This window comes from Haplochromis burtoni, unplaced genomic scaffold (genome assembly GCF_018398535.1).
Source record: "Haplochromis burtoni strain Fernald_Lab_line unplaced genomic scaffold, NCSU_Asbu1 Contig_2623, whole genome shotgun sequence".
Lineage (NCBI taxonomy): Eukaryota > Metazoa > Chordata > Actinopteri > Cichliformes > Cichlidae > Haplochromis > Haplochromis burtoni.
Window position 1 is genome coordinate 5,684 of NW_024584984.1, and position 5,431 is coordinate 11,114.

A 5,431-nucleotide genomic window follows, 5' to 3' on the forward strand; every position below is an offset into this window, starting at 1 on the left:
GTTGTGAATTGACTACTGAGTCCCCGGTGTTCTTTCTGGAGGCCTGAGGAATCTACGAACCGGGTGAAACTGTGAAAAGGTAACAAATACCCATATGGAAAAGATATATATAAATCTTATAAAGTTTGTATCTGTCTTGTGTGAAACTTGTATGAAAAGCATATAAGAGTGAAAACAGATATAAGATCCCTTGAAAAATTATATAATGAAACTTGTATGTTTTGGATACTTACTAAAACAAAAGACAATTTAATACAGTTAATCGCTGTTGTGTAATTATCCACTTGTAATTTCCTTTTATGTTGGAGTCTTTTTCTGCTCGGTGTGCTACTAATGTAGGCATGAAATTCTTTTGTTAGTACATAGTGATAAACAGCAGCCTTGGGGAAAAATCCTAAGATTAAGGAATAATCTCAAAAACAAGTATTCCTTAAATCATATATTTTCTGTCCTCTTTGGTTGTGTGGTTCAGTGGCAGATGTTCAATAAATAAGATAGAAAGACACCATTAGAGTCTCTCAGTCCTTATTTGTTGTAGATTTCCAAAATATTTATTGGCTTTGTTGGCAGGATCATTCATGTGACTCCTTCTGGGTTACGTGTCAGACAGTGATCTGATATGAAGTCCAGTGCTGGCGGTCAGGTTGAGGTGACTGCAGTGGTCCAGTGTGGAGTCCTAGCCAACACTAGTGTCACCTATGGGTTTCCACCACCCTCTGTCATTGTTTATCACCTGCCATCTCAGGCTCCTCGTCACTGTCGTCAGTCCCAAGCCTCTACAGGGTCTCCACCATTTGCTTCAGCAGGTTTATGCTCGGTAACTCTCTGCTCTTAAGGTTGAATCCTTCTGAATCAACTGACTTTTGATTTTTGGAGTGTTTCTCACTTTGATGGACAGTTCAGGAGAATGTGATCTCAAAAGGTATTGTCATCAGTTTGAGGATCCCATGCACAATATGTGCATACCCATATGGAAAAGATATATATAAATCTTATAAAGTTTGTATCTGTCTTGTGTGAAACTTGTATGAAAAGCATACAAGAGTGAAAACAGATATAAGATCCCTTGAAAAATTATAAATGAAACTTGTATGTTTTGGATACTTACTAAAACAATATATGAAAGTAATGAGAAAGTGGCCACTTTCATGAGTAAATCATATAAGCCTTATATGATTCACTATATGAAGTAGGCCACATCTTATGCAAGTCTTTTATAAGTTTTTTTCTATTTCTTTTCCATGTGGGTACACAGTCAGAAATAGGGGTACGGAAGGGGTACATTACTGTGCCCCAAGGTACAAAAATGACATTAATACAGTCTAAGGACAAATATTGGACCTCGGGGTAACTATCTGTACCTTTTTTAGCGTCTGAAAGGTACATACATGTTCCTTAATTGTGAAAAGTACTTATTTGTACCCATTCTTTCAAAAGATAAAGTACAGGTTGATTAAGCTCTTTTTGATTAGAGGTTTTTTTTTAAATTCTTTTTGACAGTAATTTATTTGCAACTGTATTGATTTAAGCATATATTTTAGTGTTTTTATTTTATTTTTTATTATTTTCATTGCTGTTGTTGTTTTTGTATTCCCTGAACCCCCCTTATTTTTAAGCTGCTTTAAGAACAATGAATTTATTTGAAAGAAAAAAAAGTAAAAATGCATTTAAAATTTTTTTTAAGAGAGTGTTTTTTTAAAGTATAACTATTTGGATGAATTGCAAAAAAGCACCCTTATTGAACTCGGAGTGCGAGTTGAGCCCATCCTCACAACATCAAACAAAAAGTAGAAGAAGAAACTCAACGAATAGCTGGTGGATTCTAGAACTTTCTGTAAATGCAGCAGGTGCCATTTTGTTTTATCAACGGAGGGAGATGGATTACGAACTTGCAAGTCCTGGTGTGCTCTGTTCACTTTCAACCGAGGAACTCTTAACAAAAATACAAGAGTGGGGCTTAGATGTCACCGAAGCTGAAGCTCAGCGTTTCAGAGGTAAGTTTTATTTAAAGAAAAATGTAGCGTAATTACTAATTATTGGTTTAGCCTAGCTAACGTATATTAGCAATTTAGCTAGTTTCGGCACTCTCTTAGCTCAAATTATGTCTTTTTACAAACGTTTTTACAAACGTTTCATGTGTAAAGTTGAGGTCACAGTTCTGAAAAATGAAAAATGTGTACACATAGTATTTGTATAAATTTGAACTTATATATGTGGTTCGGCCACAGTCCATAGGTTCGGTAACCCCTGCGCAGCGGAACGGCGCGAAATTTGATTCCCTGGTAGCTGAATGCAGTTTACCGTTAGTGTATTAATGGTTTAATAAAATCACGTTTTTACATCCACTCCAAGGCCATCAACACACATGGGCGGCTGAATATAACGTTTAAAGGAAATATCTTGACGCCGCACTTGTTTAAAATATAACAAGGGTGTTGCAGCTGGGGTTTGATAGTCGCGTTTTAAGCAATGTGGGAACTTTTTCAGCATGTAATCTGAGCTTGTAATACGGTCCTGCGGGTGTTATCGCTATAAGTAATCGGTCTGAAAGAACAGACGGCAGAAACTGTCGGAAATCTGGAGAAAGGAGTCACCTTAGTAGTGAATATTAACAAATTACAGCATTCTAGTCTTTTTTTTCTTCCAAACTTGAAAGGGCACAAAAGCATGCTCAGACTCTGCTCTCCTGTGTCCAGTAGTCCCAAACAAACATCTAAATTTAAAAATGAAAACTTTGCATATCGAGAGGATTCACTCTAAAGATTTGGTTTATTTTATTTAATTTACTGATTTTTTTAAATGAATATTTCTTTGAACTGAAAGAAGTTGTACAAAAGGTTTTAATGTGTGTGATATACGGTTTTTACCCATGTAAAAATGTGGTGATAAATATTCTTACATGGAATTTAGAGTTTGTACTACCATTTATCTTGCAGACAATGAGGTTGATGGTGACACAGTTGACTGCGGTCTTACTGAGACTATGGTTGCATACCTTTTCCAAGGATCCTTCAAAAAGCAGGTTAAATTCAACCAATTTGTGTCAAGGATGAAGGAATCTTCAGTGACGCTGACTCTACAGACTGTCTCTCCAGAAGACTGGCAACCATCTACTTCGTCAACTTCAATAAGGTATTTTCTTATTTATAATGAAGTTAGTATGTCTGAAACATACATGTTGGCCGTTATGCACTTTTAGGATTTAGTTAATATGATCATTGTTTCTACCATATGTATTGTTACTGTAGTGTTTTATACTTCAATTCATGCAATAAAAACAAACACTTAACTGTTTTCACACCAATGAAAATACTTTGAGACTGCCAGCCTCTTTTGAAATTCCAAGATTTCCCAAAAATCTCCAACTAAAACTGGACAACAAAGAACCGTGCCATAAAAATCCAAGGGACAGACACACAATAATCAGAGTTCTATATGAAGCTGTGGCACAGTATACTATGTAAGTTAATCAGGGTAATGTTAGCTTGTTGCTTTAGAAAAAGCTGAATCTGTCATATTGAAAATAAACGCTACATTACTAAGAAACAATAACTGACACTTGATAAAGTTTGTTTGTCAGCAGTTGCTCTAACACTTATGTTTCTTCTGATATTACAGGTATCCCACAAATTCTGAATATGTGCAAGCTGTGAAGACGCTGGTAATGAAGTATCCTTTCCTCAAGGATCGTGAGGGAAATGGTTATGTAAGTTAAATTTAAAATTTGCATAAGGTTCCTTCAAGATTACAAAGTAAAAGTGAAGCTTTTTTCGATCTTGTTTTGTTAGTAAGACAATCTGTAGCCTCTCAGTAGGTTTGTATGAAGTATGTTTACTGATTCTTTGTTGGGTGTATTTTGTGTAGATTGTTTTTACAGTAACTTATGTTTCTGTTCAACAAGCACACATGGCATATGTCTTTGAGACGTGAATTCAAATCAGAGCGGGCACCACTAGTCGACCGTGAGGCAGTGAGGCGTTGTAAGGAGAAGTTTGGGCAGCCTAATAAATGTCAATGAACAAGTCAGAGAAATGTTTGTCAGGTTGGTGTGAGGGACATCTTGAGCTATAAAATGTTCTTGCCTCTGTTATTACATCTAAAACTAAAGATTAGGGATGCAACTGTACCCCTTTTTTTTTCAAACCGAAACAATACCAATACTTGGATTAGAGCACTTGCTAATACAAAGTACCAGTGCTAATACTTCTACCTCACAAAATATTATTAATTAGAAGGCGCTAAAAGAAGGTGAACTAGATTAAAAAAAAAAAAAACTAAAAAAAAACATTTTAAATATGACTCCAGAACTAAAATTTCAAGTTAACAATTAAGATTTTATGTGAAATTATTTCAGAGTTTCCATATTTTAAATATTGGTTCATGGTATCGGTTAACTTTAACCGATACGAGTTCTTTGTGATGCACAGATCGTGTCAGCTCTAATTGTCTAATTTAGTCTTATGTTGGATTTCTAATCTGTTTTGACTTTCTCTTCTCACTCTTGCTTTCTTTCAAGGGACCATGCGTCCAAGGAGAGGATTTATTATCCATAGACGCCCACTTAAAGGTCTTACAGTGCCAATATCAGAAGATGCAACCAGATACCATGGTGGTTCATAACCGTATGCAGCAAACGTGTGCTTGGCGGCAGAAAGAAATTGCAAATGGTATGCCTGTGGAGGATGTGTTGAAGAAGTACCCCTTCTTAGGGATGCCTACTGGTGTAAGTCAGAAAGCTGAATTGAACTTGGAAATAGCTGTCACATTTAACATGTTTATAGTAGTAAATTTTATTTGCCCTTGACCTTGCTTTCTTCATTCTTCATCTTTCCTTTTTTTGTATGTTCATGTAACTTCTTACAGTATTGTTGTTAAATTCTATAAAAAAAATAATTAATATCAACTTCAGATTATTTCATTTTCATACACTGTTATTTTGTACTGAAAATGAATTTTTTACTTGTAGCTGTGCAACGAACTCGGGTGAATCCAACCAACAACGGGTAATGTAAGCCAGCGATTTCGTGAAGGGCTCTCATGTGTTGCAGCAAGGGAAAACCCCACTCTACCAGCTCTACCTTGATGCAAGAGAGGAGGCTCTCACTGATGACCTACCAGGTATTTGCTTTGTTTTGTTTTTTTGTTTTTTTTTAACTTCAAGGCTTCCATTTTATATAATTTTTTAGGTAACTGGAAATGCCAGATAAAATGCATGGGTGATCTTGTGTTTTGTTGTTGTTGTTTTTTTGGCAGATCTTGACATAAGGGCTGCACTTTTATTCCTGCCATACGTCTTCAAGGAGAAACTGGATCTCTTTGTCATACTTGGAGAGGTGTGTGTATTAAAATATTTAGTCTATATAAAAGGAAAACAAATGTATCTTTTGTTAAGAGACTAAGATATTGCTTTCCTCTACCTTCTCTTTTGACT

At 35.6% G+C, this 5,431-nt stretch overlaps 1 long non-coding RNA gene across 5 annotated transcripts; it reads left to right on the forward strand.

The window, feature by feature from the left end:
* Positions 1 to 1,254: 1,254 nt before the first annotated feature.
* LOC102294283 lies at positions 1,255 to 5,422 on the forward strand. 5 transcript variants are annotated; one of them, XR_006053880.1, is made up of 7 exons: positions 1,255 to 1,994; positions 2,937 to 3,132; positions 3,302 to 3,460; positions 3,619 to 3,706; positions 4,517 to 4,723; positions 4,967 to 5,118; positions 5,254 to 5,416. It is a non-coding gene; the product is annotated as an uncharacterized LOC102294283 (long non-coding RNA). The 5 variants fall into 5 exon arrangements; XR_006053883.1 differs by lacking the exon at positions 3,302 to 3,460 and having other exon boundaries at positions 3,619 to 4,042; positions 5,254 to 5,422; XR_006053881.1 differs by having other exon boundaries at positions 4,967 to 5,419.
* The last annotated feature ends 9 nt before the right edge of the window (positions 5,423 to 5,431 follow it).